This window comes from Herpailurus yagouaroundi, unplaced genomic scaffold, assembly GCF_014898765.1.
Source record: "Herpailurus yagouaroundi ecotype Mexico unplaced genomic scaffold, PumYag 191, whole genome shotgun sequence".
NCBI lineage: Eukaryota > Metazoa > Chordata > Mammalia > Carnivora > Felidae > Herpailurus > Herpailurus yagouaroundi.
The window spans coordinates 6,579,344-6,598,745 of NW_024412422.1; the positions used below are offsets into that span (position 1 = coordinate 6,579,344).

The 19,402-nt window shown below is 49.4% G+C and overlaps 1 protein-coding gene across 3 annotated transcripts in view; it reads left to right on the top strand.

Annotated features, from left to right (window-relative positions):
* NOS1 (nitric oxide synthase 1) overlaps window positions 1–19,402 on the top strand; it is a 182,141-nt gene that overhangs the window by 69,320 nt on the left and 93,419 nt on the right. For 2 of the 3 annotated variants that reach the window (XM_040443770.1, XM_040443772.1), the window contains exon 1: window positions 1,351–1,400. The exons of the other annotated variant lie outside the window; for it this stretch is intronic. The gene's annotated coding sequence lies outside the window, so the exon portion shown is untranslated. Of the gene's footprint in view, window positions 1–1,350; window positions 1,401–19,402 lie in introns of those variants that run through there. 3 annotated transcript variants of the gene reach the window in all.

Sequence of the window (19,402 nt, forward strand, 5' to 3'; positions counted from 1 at the left end):
GTGTGTGTGTGTGTGTGTGTGTGTGTGTGTGTGTGTGTGTGTGTGTGAAGTCTCCTCTCTTTCCTTGATTTGCTGTTTCCCCAAGAGTGTGTGAGCAGCAGTAACAGTGAAATGCAAAATCCTTTGCAATCTGCCCAGGAAAAGACAGCTTTTGAGACGGGTTTATATGGTTACCCATATGTTAGAGCCCCTAAGAAAGGGAGGAAAGCTTGGATCTCGATCTTCTGCTCCCACAGCCCAGCCCCGCCCTCTCCCCACCTGCAGGCCCACTGGGCCACAGGTGAGCCAGGCCCCTCCCCAGCTGCCAGGCCTAAGTGCTGCTCCGGAGAAGACCAGAACAAGGCAACGTTTCCGGAACTGGCTGCTTCTGTCCCAGTCTGCCCACCCAAGAGCCAGGGCCGGAACCCAAGCTGCGACCTCCTGCGGGCTCCTGGGGGCTTCCGGCCACGCCCCGCGTGGGGGAACCGCGGGGCCCACTGTCCCGTTAAGGAATCCTATCCAACACTGATGCAGAGACCGAAAGAAGCATCCCCGCCTCCCATGGGGCCTTGTCTGCCCCCCCCCCCCCAAGAGCTGCCCTGTGGCCACTGCATTCAGCCCCCTCCAGGCTCCCAGAAATCGTCGTGGTGTGTGTGTGTGTGTGTGTGTGTGTGTGTGTGTGTGTGTGTGTGTGTTTCCTGATAGGGGGGAAAAATGGAAATTAGGTTATATAAAAGATGTATGCTTTGGAGCCCAGAGCGGCTCTTTTAATGAGGGTTGCGACGTCTCCCGCCCCACACCCATAAACCAGCCGGGTTGGACGTCACCGCTAATTCGTTTCAGCGATGATAGGATAAAGGAGGGACATTAAGAAATAAATTCCCCCTCACGACCCTCGCTGAGCTCACGGCTCAGTCCCTACATATTTATGCCGCGTTTCCAGCCGCTGGGCGAGGAGCCACTTAGCGCGGCGGCTCCTCCGAGGGGCGGCCAGGCGGCGAGCGGCAGCCGGGCTGCCGAGGTGAGCCAGGGGCGCACGCGGGGAAGCCCGCAGCCTCCGTCCCGAACTTGGGTTCGCTGGGGCGGAGGGAGGGGAGGGGACTCGGGAGGGGTGGGGGCTCGGCGAGAGGGGGCGGGGAGGGATCAGAGAGGCACAAAGCGGAGGGGAAGGGGGAGGGACGCGCGCGGCTCCCCTCGGGAGGTGAGTGGGTGCCACTGGCGCCCTCCAGCCGCGCGGGGCGGCGGACCGGGAGGATTCGGAACCGCGAGCGCGGCGGCCGCGGGCGCCCGGGAGGAGGAGGTGGAGAAGGAGGAGGAGGAAGAGGAGGAGGAGAAGGGCAGGCAAGCGGACCCGCGGCCGGGCGGGCGGGCGGGCGCGCAGCGCGAAGAGGCAGCCTCGGCGCTGCCCGGCTCGGCGGCAGGTGAGTTCTCGGCCCAGCCGTCCCGCGTCCCCTCCCGGTGCCCTAGGGCTCCCCGCCCCGGCGCCAGCCCCGGGAGTGCACGGGAGGCGCGGGGTTTGCCGCGCGTCCCAACTTGGTTCGGGCGACCCTGTTTTCTCCTCCCAGCGGGCGGCCCCAGGCCGGGGGCGCGGGGCCGGGGGTCGACGCGCCCGCCGCGCTCCAACTTTGCAGGGACCCGCGTCCCTCTCGAGCCGCGCGCTCGGCTGCGAGCTGCGCGCCCGCGGTAATGGCGGACCCCTTGGCACCGCTCGCTGTCCCCGGCGGGCAGCCCGCGGCTGGGGGACGCCGCTCCCCGCGGATCGTTGCACCTGCCCGGCCTCAACTTTAAGCTTTGCTGCGCGCCCGGCCCCCCGGAGGTATGGCACCTGCGCGCCCGCGGTAATGGCGGACTCCGCATCGCTGGCCTCCTCCGGCGGGGGCCCGGAGGCTGGGAGGGCTCCGCTCTCGGGAAACGTCCCTCCTGCCTGGCTTCCAACTTTGCGAGGATCCTCGTCGCGCGCCCGCGGTCATGGCGGGGTCGCCTGCACCTCTTACTTCTCCAGCCCGGGCGGGATTGGGGTGTAAGAGCGCCGGCTCCCAGAACCTAGGAAAGTTGTGCCTCTCGCTGGAAAAGAGGCTCTGGGGCTCCCGGCGCGCGCGTCCCCCGGACGGACGAGGGGCGCGCTCCGCGGTTGGGATTTGGGACCGGGCAGTGCACTGCGAGCAACGGCTTTGCTTCCAGGTGATCAAGGGTCAGGGCAGGGTCCCCGTGAGATCCAGCTTCCAGGACCACCCGAAGGTCCCTTGGGTCCGAGGGTCCCGACAGGGCTGTCTGGATTGCGCCCTAGAAACCCTGAGACCCTCGCCTCCATCCCGGGGTGGGGGACGGCACTGCGGCCGGAGCGCCCCGGGCTCTCTGCGGGCTGGAGACCGTGCTGCCTGCGGTGGGCACCCGGAGGGAAGAGGTGCGCGCTGACAAGGCGTAGAGTGAGGACTGGGAGCTTCCGAGGGACACCCCTGGGCTCCAATCCTAGATTTACCTTTTCCTGGGTGTATGGCCTCAGTTCTCTTGTCTGTAAAATGGGAAAAACAATTCCTTCCTCGCGGGGCCGTGGTGAGGACGTCAAAAAATTATGAATGGGAATAAAGTGCTCAGTGTTTCTGATAGTTTATTGTTGTAACGCCCCTGGGCCAGATCCGGGAGACTCGGGGTCAGGTGTTTCCTGCCAGTAGGACCTACAGATCCGCCCCTCAAGGCCCCCAGGCTGGGGTCGGAGGCACTTACCTCTAGTGGAACCCGAGTAGTCCAGGAGAAGATGCATAGGGTTCTTCCTGGCAGATGAGATCCCATTCTAATTCCATAGTTTAGTTCAAACCGTGCACACAGACCCCAGAAGAATCTACAAGTGGCCAGTGATGAAGCACCCCCATGGGGGTCCCTGAGCATAGATGTGGTGCTGGTGAGCCTGCCCAGGGCACATGGTCTGGCCTCCGGTGGCCCACGACCTTGACAGAGAGGAAAAAGGAACTAACCCCTCAAGCCAGCCCCCCACTGAGGAAGGAGAAGAACCTTCTCCCTCTCTTCTACCCCTTTCTCTAATTGGGGTTGGGGCAAATGCTGCCGTTCAGACTCAGGGAAGCACTGATTTTCCCCATTGTTATTTTGAACTTGAAGCCGGCAAGGGGCCTTTGTGCCCCAGCTGGCAGGGGTGGTGTCAATTCTTCTCTGCCCCCAGGCACCTCAGCAGACAGATCTGAGAAGCCTTGGCAAGAATCCTAAGGGAGACATTCTACGCCACCACTTTCACTACCACCGCCCCAGTCCTTACGAAGAATCCAATTTCCAGAACCCCTGAAAGAGTGCACGGCTTTGTGCCATCGCCAAGGGGAGGTCACATAATAAGGTATCCCTGGAATACCCCAGAATACTCCCCTGAACTCCCCCAGGTTACCAGTGCAGTGATCTAAATCCCATTTTGCAGATGCAAAAGCTGAGGCAGATTAAACCCAGCAACCTGCCCACAGTCGCCTAGGTGGTAGGTACACAGCTGGAGAATTTAGTCTCAGGTTTTAGCTCTTTAATTTGCGGGAGGGGGACACCCACGTCTGGACACCTATGTGGTCTAACAAGTCCATGTGGGTGCCCTTGCGCCCACAGCCTCATTTCCTGATACATCTGCTCAGCAAGAGACTACCCCAGTGGTCAGGGGCACGACTGTGTCTCCAGAAATTATAATTTCCCCAAAGTCCCTGACCATGTAGAGAAACAGCTATCAGCATAGTAGAGAGATCTGGTGAAGATCTTTGCTTGAGACCAAGCCACTTAACCTCTCTGAGATTCAGTTTCATTATCTGCAAAATGAGAACTAACTCCCACAGGGTTGTGTTGTAGATTTTCTTCATAATGTATGTGAAAGGTGTTCTGGAAACAATAGGTTTATGCCAAGATTGGTGATTCCAGAGGACGTCTTCTGTCGCACTCTTTGGGGACAGTAGTGCGGCTGTGGTTTCCAGACCGGTCTGCCCTATGCTTTTCCTGTCCCTTCTTTATTTTCCCCAGATGGCCAACGCAAGCCGTCTAGGAGGCTGTCATCCACAGAGAAGGACCTTGCAGGAAAGGGTGAGAGTCTAGGAGTGGTGAAGCGGGGTGCTTTTCTTCCTGAGGGCCTCTACCTCTGAGGCCCAAGATGCTGTCCAAGGTACCAACTGGACAACTGTCCCAAAACTTTCCTACTGGTGGGGTGCCAGTTTCCTAGGACATAGGAAGACTTGGGGGGGGGGGGGGGCCCCAGTTCACCAGGGTATTGTGAGAATGCACAGATCCGGCTGTGGTGCCTTCTTGGCTGTATGTTTTGGGGTGTCTTATGACAAGACTCAGTATATTGCCCGTCATTCTGGTTTTGTGGGTCTGTGCGGTGCCTTGGTAAGCTTTGGAACGTGGTTGAGAGCCATTGGCAACAGTCTGTGCCCATTAGAACCGGGGCTTTTCCTAATTAGAAACTGGAATGCGCAGAAGTTGAATTTGGCATTTTAGGACCAGTTTTCACCTGGCCCGTTTGAACAAAGGGGCACACTTCCCATTACAGGTCATTGTGGGTTGTGTGTTTAACAACACAGTGGCTACAGTGACTGTAGATATGACGTTTTTTTCATCCTCATACCTGATAGCATTTAGACCTCACTAATCCAGCAGCTTCTGAACGGCAGCCCAGTAGACTGTCGCCATCAGAACCCAAAAGCACAGATGCCAGATTCTGACGCCCAGGTCACACGAGTCCGCGTTTCCGAGGGAGACCTGAAGTTTCTGTGTTTTTAACATGACTTCTGCAGCAGATTCTAATCCCCTCAGCTCTTGTCCACCACCTCATCTTCCAGAGGGGGAAAGGAAACTCAGAAAAGGTATGTGACTTGCCAAAGGTCACACCGCACTGTATTGACAGACCTCTGTGTCTTGACTCTTTGCCAGTGCTCAATCTGATAGCATCATGTTTACTCCAGGATAGAGAAGCCCCATAGTTTCCGAACTTAAAGGAATTTGATTACGTCTCTCTCTCTCTCCCTCTCTCTCTGTAGCGCTCTCGCTCTCTCTCTCTCTCTCTCTCTCTCTCTCCCCCCAGTTGTTGTCAGATTGTTCAGGAGAGACTGATCAGGACTCCTTCCAGTCTGACCTTGTGGTGCATCAGCCCTATGACCCTGTGTCATGTTGGGCATTAGCTCCATTGGTGGACCCGTCTGTCCTTGCAGAGAGGATTTCATTTAAAAGTGATCTATTGGGTAAAATTTTAGGAGCCGAGTAATCACAGATGCTGATAAACCCTGTCTAACTACCATTGATTTCACCAAAACCATTGGTTTGAGCTCTTTGACAGCCGCGTCAGCCCCCGACCCAACCTTTCCAAGTCCTGCAGGTTTATATCACTCAAGGCCTGTTCCTATGAACAGCACCCAGCAATGCTGGAAGATTGAGTCTACTTGAATCTGTTAAATAAAAATGATCGATCAACAGAAAACGTCCCTAAGTCCCTCATAAAAGTGTAGCTAACAGGGTGCAGCAGGCATGGGTCTTGGCATAGGCGTGTTTCGTGACGATCGGCCAAAGATGAGTAGCAGTTATCTGTGGCTCTGCGGCAGACGTCAGCACATTTGTCAAATGTGTAATGATGAGTGCTAAACGGCAGGCTCGGTGCCGGACCCCACGGGCAGATGCTCAGATTAAGGTGGGGTGAGCCCTTCTCCGACGAAGCCTGTGGTCTGGTCGGGCAGTGGGCTCCAAACAAGCCTTGTGGCACGTGTGACGGTTCTGCGGGAGAGGCTGCAGTGAAATGTTGCAGCAGGCATCCCGGATGGACGACTGGGGGTATCCACGTAGGACTGCTCAGAGGAGGCAGCATCAGCCTTACTGATCCGTAGCATCCTGCCAGTGACAGGGTCTCCGGTGCCAAACTGGGTCAAGTGCAGCCAGGTTGAAAGGCAGAGACCACACGGAACATCGAGAAGGGATGTCATCTGGGAAGGCACCTGACACCAGGTCCTAGCACTTGTGGATTCTGTGACTCGGGGTGAGTGAGTTAACCTCTCTGAACCTCAGGTATGTCATCCATAAAATGGGGGTTATGGCTAGCGCATGGAGCTGTTAGGAAGATTCAGTGAGATAGTATATGTGGAACTCTGGAACGGGAAACAGCATCAGGCCCATGTTAGTGGTCAGAACAAAGCAAAGAAATGGAAACAAGAGAGACCCCTTTAGTTAGCCCTCTGATGTGGACCATGCCTGTTCTCGCTCAGCGCCGATTTTCTCATCTGTGAAATGATGTTTAGCATTCAAGGGCAATGCCATTCGGAAACCTGCAGGAATGTTCTGGCTGCCTGCTACGGGCTTTGCATTTTGGTCTGGTCTGGTTTAGTTTTCTTTTCTTTGCACCTTTAGGTCAGAAACCCCACCATTAAATATTGTTTATGTCACTTGCGTGGCCCTTGAAGACATTTTCCATTTACAACCCCTCAAAGACCTTTGCCACTTTAACGTTCTGGGGCGCGCCGGAGACCAACATTTGCCCAATTCTCGTCTGTCAGTGGCATTCGTGATTTCTGCTGGCAGTTCCTGAAGGAAGACTGGTCTGTTAGCACTAGAAACACAGGGGCCCTTGGCAGGGGTGAAGTTCTCATTTCCAGCCCGGGCAACGTTTTCTCCTTCCTCACCTCTGATTTGTGATGTTCTGCCCCCGACCATCATAAGGTCACCTCTTGTCAGTTGGGGTTCCCAGAAAACACAGGTCTTCTTTGTTTATTTGTTTGTTTGTTTTTTGGCCACTCAAGCTGCTTTAGGCATCTTGACTGAAGGCACCTAAAAGAAATTCCACAGATTATCAGGGGTATCCCCAAAAGTGTCTCGGCTTCTGCTGGGAAACTTGGCCCACCGGTGTTAAATAATACTCTGGAATGCCCTCCTTATTCAAAACTTGACAGCTACATCATTACCATGGGGATTTAAATGGTGGGCCTTTCTGGAACCTGTTTCCAGGTTGAAATGAAGAAGGGCACATGGCAACTTCAGATGCTGTGGATGACCAGTCAGTGCTTCTGAGTTAAAGGACTTCTTGTCATGAACAAGAGTCTGGGCAGCCGTTTCTTCATCTAGCAAACGAGCCCCAAGCTCCCAGCTCTGTGACAGAGCCCCGCAGGAGAGGCTGGGGCGTAAAGAAACAGAAGACATTCTCCCTTCCCTCAAGGGGCTCGGGTGTCCAAAAAAGCGACCAACTTGCCCATAACTAGAATGCAGTGGGGCACGTGATGTGGGCGGTCCATCGCCTTGGGTCATTAAAACAGCCGTGTGGATTTCATTGTGCTGTATTTCATCCCAGGAATTGTAAGCCTAAAAATGGAACCTAGGGGGATAAATCAAAATACCACCTGATAATAACTGACATATTTTGGGCATGTTTCTTTCTTTTTTTTTTTTTTTTCCTTTGGATTTTGAGGCAGTCTCTTAGCTGTGACTGTTCAATATCCAATAAGGAAAATGAAAACAATTACGTTCATGTAACCAGAATGCAGGTAATGAAAATAGTCCGTAACATCTATGTGCTGGTTCATTAAGATAAGTCTTAGCTGGAAAAACCTTCATCTGTCATTTCTTTCTGAGTATCACTGTAGTCGCTGAAATAAAATCCTTTTATTCCTCGCCAGGCAGGGCATAAAATAATGAGACAGGATGGATGTTTGGGGTTGATATTTTTGTTGGTTTTGATTATTTTTTTTTTAACAAGCATGCAAAACTCCTACGTGTAGGTAAATATTTCCTTAACTGCTGTCTTCAATGCACAGGATTTCTTGAGGGTACCTCCTTCAAGGCTTGCCTTCCGAAATTACACATTTCTTTCCGACTCTCCTGCCTAATGATGGCTTCTTGGGCTTTTGGGGGGGGGTGGGATTTGCATTTCAGAAATAACAAGAAGTCATTGAAAGGCACATTTTTGTGTTCAAGATGGGTGATTACACGGGATGAAATCATGTGGAGATTCTGTCTTGAGGAGGGGCTCTTTTTAAAAAACAGTATGGTATAATTAGACTTGGAGGTTTTTTTTTTTTTTTTTTGTCTGGTTCCAAACGGGTGTCTAAGTCAAGAATTGTGCTTTGTGCACTTGATCTTGCGACTCTGATGACGAGAACCAGCCCCCATGAAGCCAACAGTCTGCCTGCTCAGGAACCACTTGACAGCCTGTTTCCATGTTGCGATTGGCTTCTGTCCCCTGAGCGGTAGGGATTAGATTTAATATTCCAGTTGCCATTGTTTAAAATGTGACCTTAACTGAATATTTGGGGACCTTTTGCAAGTACAGGTAATTTTCTTAGGTGTTATAACAGCACTGTGCACCCTGTGAGACACTGTCTTTGAGATATGCGTGCTTAAGAGTTAGGGGCTGAAGCTTCATGACATTGGCAACTTCTTTTCAGATGGGTCGGGAAAGATAGATGCAGACCGAAGATAATAGGGTAGGTAGATAGATGAAGTCAGCGAGAGCTGATAGATGGATGGGTAGGTGGGTAGATGGACAGATGGACAGACAGGTACAAGCAGGGCAAATATAGCAAATGGTAAGAGTCGTCCAATCTGGTTAGAGGTTCATAATTGCTATTGTACTATTCTTTTCAATTCTCTGTGTTTAAATATTTCATAATGAGAAGTGGGGTGGCAAGAATAGCTTTAGGCTTTCCTCTGTGTTGAATTTTCCCAAGTTTCTCACAAGAATAACATTCGGCTTCTCGTCTCTGCCCCCCCCCCCACGCGTACGCACACATGCACACACATATACACACGCTCACGAGCACCGCTTTTCCTGGAAGAAATAATCCTGCAGTTTAGCAGAATGTCACTGTTTTTCATGGCAGCCTTTCTTTACATTTTCCCCCCAGCATTTTAATTAGGGCTATGAGTCACTGTGCTTTATGAAGGCTGGTGACAATGTCATTTACGGCTGTTTAGCATCCCAATCGAGCCCTCTTCTGAGGCGCTCATTACATCAGGGGCATTGAGCAGTGAGCAGACACTTCTCTCTGTCAGCAGCAAAACAGGTTCTGGGCCTCTTGAGGAATTCAGAAACAAGGTGGAGGTTCGTCTCTGGAATATCTTCCCAAGTTGCCTTTTCCACTGCGAGGCTTGATAGCCCGGGTGTGGTATGAGTGCGTTTCAGCTCCAAAAGGTGATCCAAAATTGAGGATTTGACATCCTTCTTGGAGACAGCAGGCTCTTCTCCCAGGCACAGGGGTCTGACTTGCCCTGACATTGGCTTTTAGATGTATGAGACCCCTCTGGATATGAGGTGATGGCAGGAGGCAAGATTCTGGAGCCCATCCAAGCCAGATTCGAATCCAGCCACTGCCACTTACTCATCCTGTAACCTTGGGCAGGTTATTGAATCTCTCTCTAAACCTCGTTTTCCTCTTCTGTAAGCATGGGGATGATTCCACCTCACTGGGTTATTGGGACCGTTAAATGCTCGGTGCCTATTGGGTGTTCCATGCATTTATTCGTAAGGACGAGGATCACCATTAAGGTAATCCAGTGTAGACATGCTACACCCTTGACCATTGGGGTTGCTTCTGATACTGCTCATCCCTAGACCCTGGTCAAGGTTTCTCAGCCAGGGTCCAACCAGGAAACAGGAGACACCTGTAGCTGTGATACTTTGATTCCAAGATAATGTAACGAAAGTATTATTTAAGAATGCAATTTAAGATGCCAGCAAGGGAGAGTGAAGCATTCAAGGACCAGCAACTGGGCCAGTGATGACCACCCCAGGCCCAGTGGAGCAGGGGGAGGGAGCACGTTACCGAAACCTTCGGGCCATGGAATGGGGTGTGGGGAGCTCTCTGAAGAAGCTGTGCTCAGAGAGGAATGTAGACCTCTCCAGACCACAGCACTGAGATGGCATGGATCCCCCTGTCCCTCCTCCCCATCTCCCTTTTCTCCCATTGGCCAAACCCAATCAGAAGCCAGAGGACAAGGATCCTGTTGATATCCATAGAGGTCAGCCTCCTCCCGGGGCCCAGATAAGTTAGGAGAAGGATGGAGAATAGATCTGGGGCCAAAGGATAGAGAACAACCATCGCTGCACAGACAGAGAAAAGAGGAAGACCTTGTTGATTATCAGGAAGAAAGCCAACCCCAACTCGGCATCTTCGGGCAGAAACATGCTTCCCTCATCTGGGATGAGCTGGAGTGTCCCCAGTTTTCTGTAGGATCCCCATGAAATTCTCAAAACGGATCCGGCATTTACTTTCATTGCAAGCACCAAAATACATCCCAAGGTACTTTGAGGAAATGGGGAGTGGGCATTATAAAGTCCAATCCATTTCAAGGCATCATGACTTAAGCAGCGAATTGTAGGGTAGCATCTTGGGTAAATAAAGCATGCGGCCTTCTGAGGAGGTAAGGCTTATTGGAGAGGCTGCTGAAATAGGCTTGGTGTTCAGTCAACAAGCAACCAGTTGGAGGTCTACTCCATGGTGCTCTGAGCACATAGCTGGAGGCGATGGCCAGGTATGGCGTACCTGCCAGGTACTCATGTTGTGAAGCAGGAGTTCTTAGATGCCTTCGAAGCAAGGCATTCTAGTGGTGGCGTCCCAGGGACCCTGAAATTTTGTTGCTGACCTTCGAAGAGCTGTAGATCAAACATGGAGGAACTTCTTGGCCAAAGCCCCGTGATGATGTAGAAAGAATCACAGAGTAGGAGCCGGGCACCGGTGGGGTCCAGCAATCATGTCAGCACAGGCCAGCATTCTTCGCACACGTGCCGAGGGCCGGGTGCTGTGCTAAGCGCTGGGCTCGCAGAAACAGAACTTTTCCAAGTGGTAAATTATGGTAAAATTCACATAACATAAACGTATCATTTTAAACCGTATGATTTAGTGGTATTTGCATACATCCTCAGCGGTTTACAACCATCAATTCTGTCCCGCTGCAAAATGTTTCCCCACCCCAGTGGGAAACCTTGTCCCCACTAAAACTTGGAAACAAGCGTTCCGACAAAAACCTGTACATGAACGCTCAGAGCAACACCATTCGTGATAGTCAGTAGGTGGAAACAACCCAAATGTCCATCAACAGGTAAACCAAAGGTGGTGTGTCCATACAATGGAGTAATATCCAGCCATAAAAAGGAATGAATTACTGACGTACGCCACAGCGTGGATGAGCCTGGACAACATGGTGCTGAGTAAAACAAACCAGGCACAAAAGACCACATGTTGTAGGATTCCGTTTGTACGAAATGCCCGGAACAGGCAAATCCATAGAGACAGAAAGTAGATTGTTGCCAGGCGCTCGAGGGGGACGGGCGGGGAAAGGCAGGGGAGAGAGAGAGTGCTTCACTTGTACTCATTTTTTAAAATCTTTTATTTTGAAGTAATCTTAGACTTACAGAGATGTTGCAAAAATAGTGCACCAAGTTTCTTTATATCCCTTACCCAGCACCCCCTGATGTTAAAGTCATTCAGAGCTTTGGTACAATTGTTAACTAAGCTACCAACCTCACTTGAATCTCACTTTTCCCACAAATGACCGTTTTCTGTTCCCAGATCTTATCCAGGATCCCACACACTTTTAGTGCTAATTTCTCCTTAGTTTCTTCTCCTCTGCGACAGTTTGTCACACGGGCTGCCTCTTAGGAGTTTGAAACTTCTGAAAGCTACTGGTCAGTTGCTGTGGAGGAGGTCCCTCAATTTGACTGTGTTCAATGCTTTTCTCACGATTGGAACACGGTGGTATCCCTTTTTTAAATTGACTCATTAAACACTTGTTTTGATCGATAATAGACAAATGTAGCTGGCATCTCTGTACCATGGTTCCGTGGATATTATTCCTTAAGATGAGGCTATAATAAGGGCGCCTGGGTGGCTCAGTCGGTTGAGTGTCTGACTTTGGCTCAGGTCTAATCTCACCATTCGTGAGTTCGAGCCCCGCGTAGGGCCCTATGCTGACAGCTCAGAGCCTGGAGCCTGCTTCGGATTCTGTGTCTCCCTCTCTCTCTGACCCTCCCCCACTTGTACTCTGTGTGTGTCCCTCTCAAAAATAAATCAACATTTAAAGTTTTTTTTAAAAAAGATGAGGCTAGGGGCGCCTGGGTGGCGCAGTCGGTTAAGCGTCCGACTTCAGCCAGGTCACGATCTCGCGGTCTGTGAGTTCGAGCCCCGCGTCGGGCTCTGGGCTGATGGCTCAGAGCCTGGAGCCTGTTTCCGATTCTGTGTCTCCCTCTCTCTCTGCCCCTCCCCTGTTCATGCTCTGTCTCTCTCTGTCCCAAAAATAAATAAAAAACGTTGAAAAAAAAATAAAAAAGATGAGGCTATAATAAGTATTTAAGGTAAAAAGTGAGTCAACTGTGAGGAAGACAGATGATTGCATAGGTGAGGCGCAGGTGGTCGGGGAAACACGACATGGTTTTGTGTAATTTTCACAAGAGCCTCGCAAAGTAAATACTAGTGTTTGCCATTTTACAGATGAGGAAACAGAGGCACAGAGACGCTAGATGTCTTGCCCAAGGCCACCCAGTCAGTAAATGGCAGAGTCAGGATTTGAACCCAGGGCCTACAGTCTTAACTATGACAATCCCCCGTAAGACTTCCTTCCTGCCTCTGTGATGTCAGCTTAGATGGTGCTCGTGGTGGTTTTACTTTCCAGGGGGGACGTTCGCAGAGCTCTCTTCAGTAAGGCTGAATCAGGTGGGCATGTGTCGCTCAGGGCTGAGGGAGGGGTGTCTTCTAGGGGCTTTCCAGATGCACTGGTACAACATGGGATGAAGACCCAGCCAGTGCAGGGAACCCCAAGGTAGAGTCACCTAAGGAAAATGAATGAGATCTTGGACTGTGTGTTCCCTCTAAGTGAAGGGAAGCTGGTCTCTGTGCAGCTCTTGTCGGAATGAGTAGGCAGACTGCCTTGACGTCAAAAGCGAAAGCTCCATTTAGAGAGAAAGGTGTCACTCCAGGAAGGGTTTTGTAAACCCCTGCACCAAGTGGAGTGAAGCAGCAGCTAGGGAGTTAAAGGTGACTGCCGTGTGAAATGCCCCCCCCCTTTCTCGTAGCTGTAACCCAGGGAACATGAGGGCTGGATGAGCATCGGCCACGGGGCACAAGCGGGGACAGATGCAGAGGGCTGTCAGGAAGGTGGGCATCCCATTGAACACCCAGATCAACCAGAGGCACCTATGGCAGGACCCAAGTCACTAAGCACATCTGTCCTTTCATTGGGCAGCTTCTAAAGGTGACCTTCCTTGTTTCTCTTAAAAACTCCCTATGTAACAGGGGTCCCACGGTCAAATAGATACCTCCAAGGTCCTGGCAAGGAACAAATGAGTGAGGGCGGCTGCATGGGGCTGAGGGGAACTGGAGAGCCCATGCCCCATCTACAGGGGGCGCTGCTATGGGGCGCCTGGGGGAGCTCAGTTGGCCAAGCATCCAACTCTTGATTTCTGCTCAGGTCATAATCTCACAGTTCATGAGTTCAAGCCTCATGCTGGGCTCACCCTGACAGCACGGAGCCTGCTAGGGATTCTCTCTTTCCCTCTTTCTCTCTCTCTCTGCCCCTCCTCTGCTAATGCACCTGTGCATGTGCTCTCTCTCTCTCTCTCTCTCTCTCTCTCTCTCTCTCTCAAAAAATAAATAAAAATAAACATTTAAAGTGGGTGCCATTGGGGGCGCCTGGGTGGCGCAGTCGGTTAAGCGTCCGACCTCAGCCAGGTCACGATCTCGCGGTCCGGGAGTTCGAGCCCCGCGTCGGGCTCTGGGCTGATGGCTCGGAGCCTGGAGCCTGTTTCCGATTCTGTGTCTCCCTCTCTCTCTGCCCCTCCCCCGTTCATGCTCTGTCTCTCTCTGTCCCAAAAATAAATAAAAAACGTTGAAAAAAAAATTTTAAATAAAGTGGGTGCCACTACCCACCCCAGCTGTTTGCCGACATTCGGAAATGCAGATCGAGGACTAGCACACCGTCCAGCATTCCAAAAAAACCAGAAATTTGCATTTCATGTGAAACTTCCAGGTTTTTTTACGTAGTGGTAAAAAATTTGAAAAAAAAAAAAAGTTTGAAAAAAATTTTGAAAAAAAAAATGTTTTTAGCTCTGTTGACCAAACAGAACTCATGTGTATGCCTATGGGCTGTTGTCTGTAGCATCTGACCCAAGACTTTTTGAAGCAAGTGATACCCTGGGTCTAAAAGCACTTTTGTGCAGAACGGCTTATAGTTTAGGTGGAAATGAAATTTTGCTGGCAATTGCCATTTTTGCAGGTCACAAAATAGGTGGATATCTGCAATTTTACTCGGTTCGACCTAATACCATTCTGCCCCCTTGACTCAAGTATTCTGCTTGAAGCCTGAAGGGACTGCAAAAGGGTAACACAGGCATTTAGAGTCAAAGTGGACCAAGGTTTCTCAAGACATAAGGGCACACCAATCGCCCGGGGTTGTCTTAAAATGCAGGGTCGGATTCCTAGGTCTGGATTGGGGGCTGAGGTTCTGCAATTCCTAACCAGCTCTCAGGTGGTGATTGCTGGTCCGTGGACCACAGCTTCTGTATAGTAGGCACTGGACCGTGTCCATCACTGGTGACTTTACAAACTTTTTTGAGAACCCCCTCCTCTTTGCCTCTCCTTTTTCTGAATCCAAGTGTTCTTACCCGAGGATGTGAGGTCTCCTTTATTTGTTCTTTGATTTGTAATGGGCCGTGTTATCACCTCCCTGTAGCTGCGTGACAGCAACAAGTGAAATGACCCCGGCCCTGCCTTCCTGTGTGGCAGCCACCAGCCAGAATAGTGCTCTGGATATGGCACGGGGTTCTCCAGGTCCCTGCGGTCCCCATCGCTCCCTCTCACCTCCCGCCTGGGCCGCCTCCTTCAATAGCTGTGGACTCAGGGATTGAGACTCTGATTTACTGAGCACCTACCATGTGCTGGTCACCTTGCTGTGCCCCAGGGATCCAGTGGTAAACCAGAAAACCAGGGTTCCCGCCTTCAAGGAGCATACGATTTCATAATTCATTTAGGATGATAGGTTTGGGGAACAACATAGTTACTCAGTAAAAGCTGAGTAAAGGAAGGAGTTGTGGCTGGGGTCTCTGACACTACGATCTTTCTCTTTATTTTTTATTTTAAAAACTGTGTTATTGTTTGTGGCTCCCTTCATCAATACTAGACAAGTATAATCAGCTTTTTATCCTAACAATGAATTTGATCTTTTAAACATTTTCTTTGACAAGCAATTAGTATGGGGTCTATGGAACCCTACAGAGCTCTAGGGTATCTAGGACACCTGAGAATCCTGAAATTGCATTGTGCAGCTTCTGTGATGATTTTCCCCCTGCCTTCACCTGTCATGGTTTCTTCCCACCCCCTGTTATCAACCCTGGATAGGCAGATAATAATTGGAGGTGGTTCATCAGGAAGGGTGGGGAGGGATAAGATACTTGACTGCTTGGATTTATTTTGAATAATCAAGAAACAGTAAAAACAGACATCAAGGGCATCTACCGGGGAGGCTGTGCCTCACATCCTGAGATGAGCATTAGTGTCAAATATAGGACCCCGAATACATTTCCTGATTTCATGGGGGGAGTAAGGAAAATAAGCATGGAACTTGAGGTTGAGAAGAAATCATGCAAGAGACCTGAATCCTAGTTCTGACTCTGTCTCTAAGAACCTTTGGCAAATCCTTCCCTATCTGTAAGCCTCAGACTTCTCATCTGTAAAAGGTAGGGTTAGTCCAGTGACTTCTACTCTTATTGCTTACTGGGTCATGGAGTGCTTAGACAATCATATTAGGGACTGTCTCCCCATGTAAACACACATATGCACGTGGTCACAAAAGCTGTGCACACAATTCCAGAATTGTCAGGGATCCCTGAGCCCTGCTGGGGGTCCATAGACTCCATATTATGAACAATTGGAATAGAAACCCCCTACAGTCCTTTCAGCGACCAATTACTAAAATTATAGGTGGTTATCAGGCCGGCTGAAATAAAAATACACAGTATTTGGAAAGTGACAACAAAAAAGTCTTTGAACTGTCATTATTTGTAGGTGATATAATTATCTGCTTAGAAAATCTGAGACTAAAATTTACTGGAGATAATAAAAGAGTTTATCAAGTAAAAAAAAAATAAAAAGCAACGACTTTGAGCTCAGACAAACTTGGTTTGAATCCCCATCATTGGCAGTGGCTGCATCAACTTCTATAATACAATTAATCTCTTTGAGCCTCAGTTTCAGCATCTATAAAATGGGAATCATAAGATCATGTCCTTCATACAGTTGTTGCAAGAATGAAATTAGGTAATTCAACAAAGTGTTTATATATACAAATGTTCAAAATATTGGGTTGAATTTGATCATTTGCAAAACTGCTAATTTAGGAGAGTTAAACCTAATTAGTAAAAATTAAATTAAAGAAACTGCTGTGGATAGCTGATCATTTATTTAGTAAATATTTATTTTGTGCTTACCAAGTGCTAACATATTTTAAGAGAGTGAATGGTATCTTTCAAATCAAAGCAGACCTAGGCTGCCTTTACAAATGTACATCAAACCCATACCTGCCTTGGTGAGCTATTTTTCCTCCTGTCTTTCACCCTTGTCCCCACATCCATGCTAATATAGGGCAACCAAAATGCATTTAGTTAATCTGAGAGTCTTGATCTTTTACTCAAGTTTAACCCATTTACATTTATTGTTTTTACTGATATATCTGACATATGTGGTGTTATTCTTAGCGTCGTAGTTTGCATTTTCTATTTAACATATTCTCCCTTTGCTGAAATTCATTTGTAACTGATTCAGACCTACATGGATACTGTGATCTATTTGCAGGGAACTTTCAAGTTAAGGGAGCAGATATTATCAGTTCTTCCTTAAGATAACCACTCTTACTTCTTTTTCCTTCCGTGGGCACCTTTTGCTTGACCCAGTTTCCCTGCACCAGGGACACCTGGGCATGAGAAGAGAAACTTGGGTGAGTCTCAAGTTAATACTGAGCAGCAGTTTGAAGAGTACCATTCTTGATGTTGTCCTTGAAATAAAGATGTAGCATCGCTACTACAGTTGAAATTCACAGTTTACAAAGTGCTCTTTACAGCATCTGTCTTATTTAATCTTCACAAAAACCTTGGACATGGTTGTTATTACCTTTTCAATTTGACAAAAGGAAATTGAGATTCAAAGTGTTTAATGACTTGCCCAATATCAAATGGCTGGGGAATGAGCCAAATCAAGTGTATGTTTCCTGTAAATATACAGTGTTGATGTGTCCCAAAATTATGGAAATAATGATATCAGGAAATGTTGACTTTTGCAATATCCTAGACCAGAGTTAAGTTATTTATTACTATGCAAGCAGGACAGTTCATCCAAATAAGGTTCATTCATTCTTATCCTTTCTTTTACCGTATTTTTTCCCTGCCCTCTGATGCTCTCAGCCAGGAAATAGCATCACATTCCATCTACTTGTGGAAGCCAGAAGCTGGGAAATCACCATGGACACCTCTCTCTCCTTTGTGCCCTCTACCCACTCAGTCACCACATCTTGTTGACCCAAACTCCTAAGTATCTTAAACCTACCCTAAGGAGCACCTGGGTGGCTCAGTCGATTGAGCATCTGACTTCAGCTCAGGTCATGATCTCACGGTTTGTGAGTTCGAGCCCCCATATCGGGCTCTGTGCTGACAGCTCAGAGCCTGGAGCCTGCTTCAGATTGTGTCTCCCTCTCTCTGTCCCTCCCCTGCTCATGCCCTGTCTCTCTCTCTCCAAAATAAATTAACATTAAAAAGATTTTTTTTTTTTTTAATTATAAAAGGGGTGCCTGAGTAGCTCAGTCGGTTAAGCATCCAGCTTTGGCTCAGGTCATGATCTCATGGTTCATGGGTTCAAGCTCCACGCTGGGCTCTGTGCTGACACATCAAAGCCTGGAGCCTGCTTCAGATTCTGTGTCCCTCTCTCTCTGCCCCTCCGTCACTCACACCCTGTCTCTCTCTCTCTCTCTCAAAAAGAAACATTAAAAACAAAGTTTAAAAAAATTAAAAAAAAAAAAACTGCCCACTTTCCCCCTTCCTCCCTTCACTATGCTAACCACCGTCATTACTCATTTCTGGCCTGCCGCAGCCTCCTAACTGGGCTCCCCGTAGCCAGCCTTGCCTTTCTGACCCATCTTCCATGCAGCAACCACAGTGATCTTTACCAACTCTAAACCTGACCATAGAACTTCTGTCCTCAAAACTCTCCAGTGCCCATCATTGCTGTAAGAATAAAGGCCAGAATCTGAGCTTAGCTCTCAAGAGACCTATGTGACCCAGCTTCTGAAGACCTCTCCAGATTTATAAGACATTGGCTTTCTTCTGCCACAGTGGAGAGGGCACAGTGGACTACCTCAAATGTCTGCTCTCTCCCTCTGCCTTCTCAGCGCCTTCTCTCCTCCCCTCCTCCCTCTTACCATCCACCCCTTCAGTCTGGCTAACTCTGACTCTTCCACCGGGAAGCCTTCCCTGACCACCACCACCCAGACTGTTTGGTTTCCTGGCCGTGTTCCTGCTAACAGCCTGTATTTTCACTTTGGTCTGCTTGCTGCACTTGTCACTAACATCTCTTTTCCACCCCACTCTCCCCCACCCCCAGGTTGTAAGCTCTGAGGGCAGGGAGCTGTCTTATCCCTCCCTGCTTTTCCACCGCCATCCTCCTTGATGACCCAGGTGGGAGCTGTGTACACTTTCATAATGAATGAATGGATGGTGTGAATGAAAAAAAAAAAAAAAAAAGGAAGGAAGCGAGGAAGGGAAGGAGAGAAAAGGGGAGGAAGAAAGAGAGAAAGAGGGTAAGGTTAATTGGGGGTATGAAATATGCACTAAGTCTTTGTAATGGTTCTTAAGCAATGTTTCAGAGCCCACTGGTAGTGCTTCATTTTTACAGTAATGAGGCCATCCTCTTGGCCGTGATTATGTTCACCTATCTGGCCTGAAATTGCTCATTTTCCTTGAGGTGCAGTCGAAAGCGACTCTAAAAATAGTCACGGAGCAGTGCCACACGTTTCACATAGATTATCCCATTGGATGTACTCCCACTTCATTTCTACCTGAAAGGTAGAAACCGTCATTGTTCCCATCTTACAGATGACAAAGCTGAGGCTAATAGGTAGTAGAAGTGGGTCACAAACTCTCGTCTTCTGGCTCTAACGCTCGCCACTCTGACTGCTGCATGACACCACCAGCAATGGAGCATGTCTGGCGAGGGTCGCGGGCAGTGGAGGTGCATCTTTGCGGATTTTTGTGCCACTGAGGGGTGACGGAAGGAAGCTAATTACCTTAGCCCCAAACCCTGGGGTTTTCTGTCTGTATGATGGATTTAGTGCTCTGCAGCTGACTGAACTCACTCATAAAAATGAGCTTTGCAAAATGAAGATGAAATGTAGGCTCCATAATTCCCCAGATCTATTCCAACATGGGGACGACAGCCCTGTA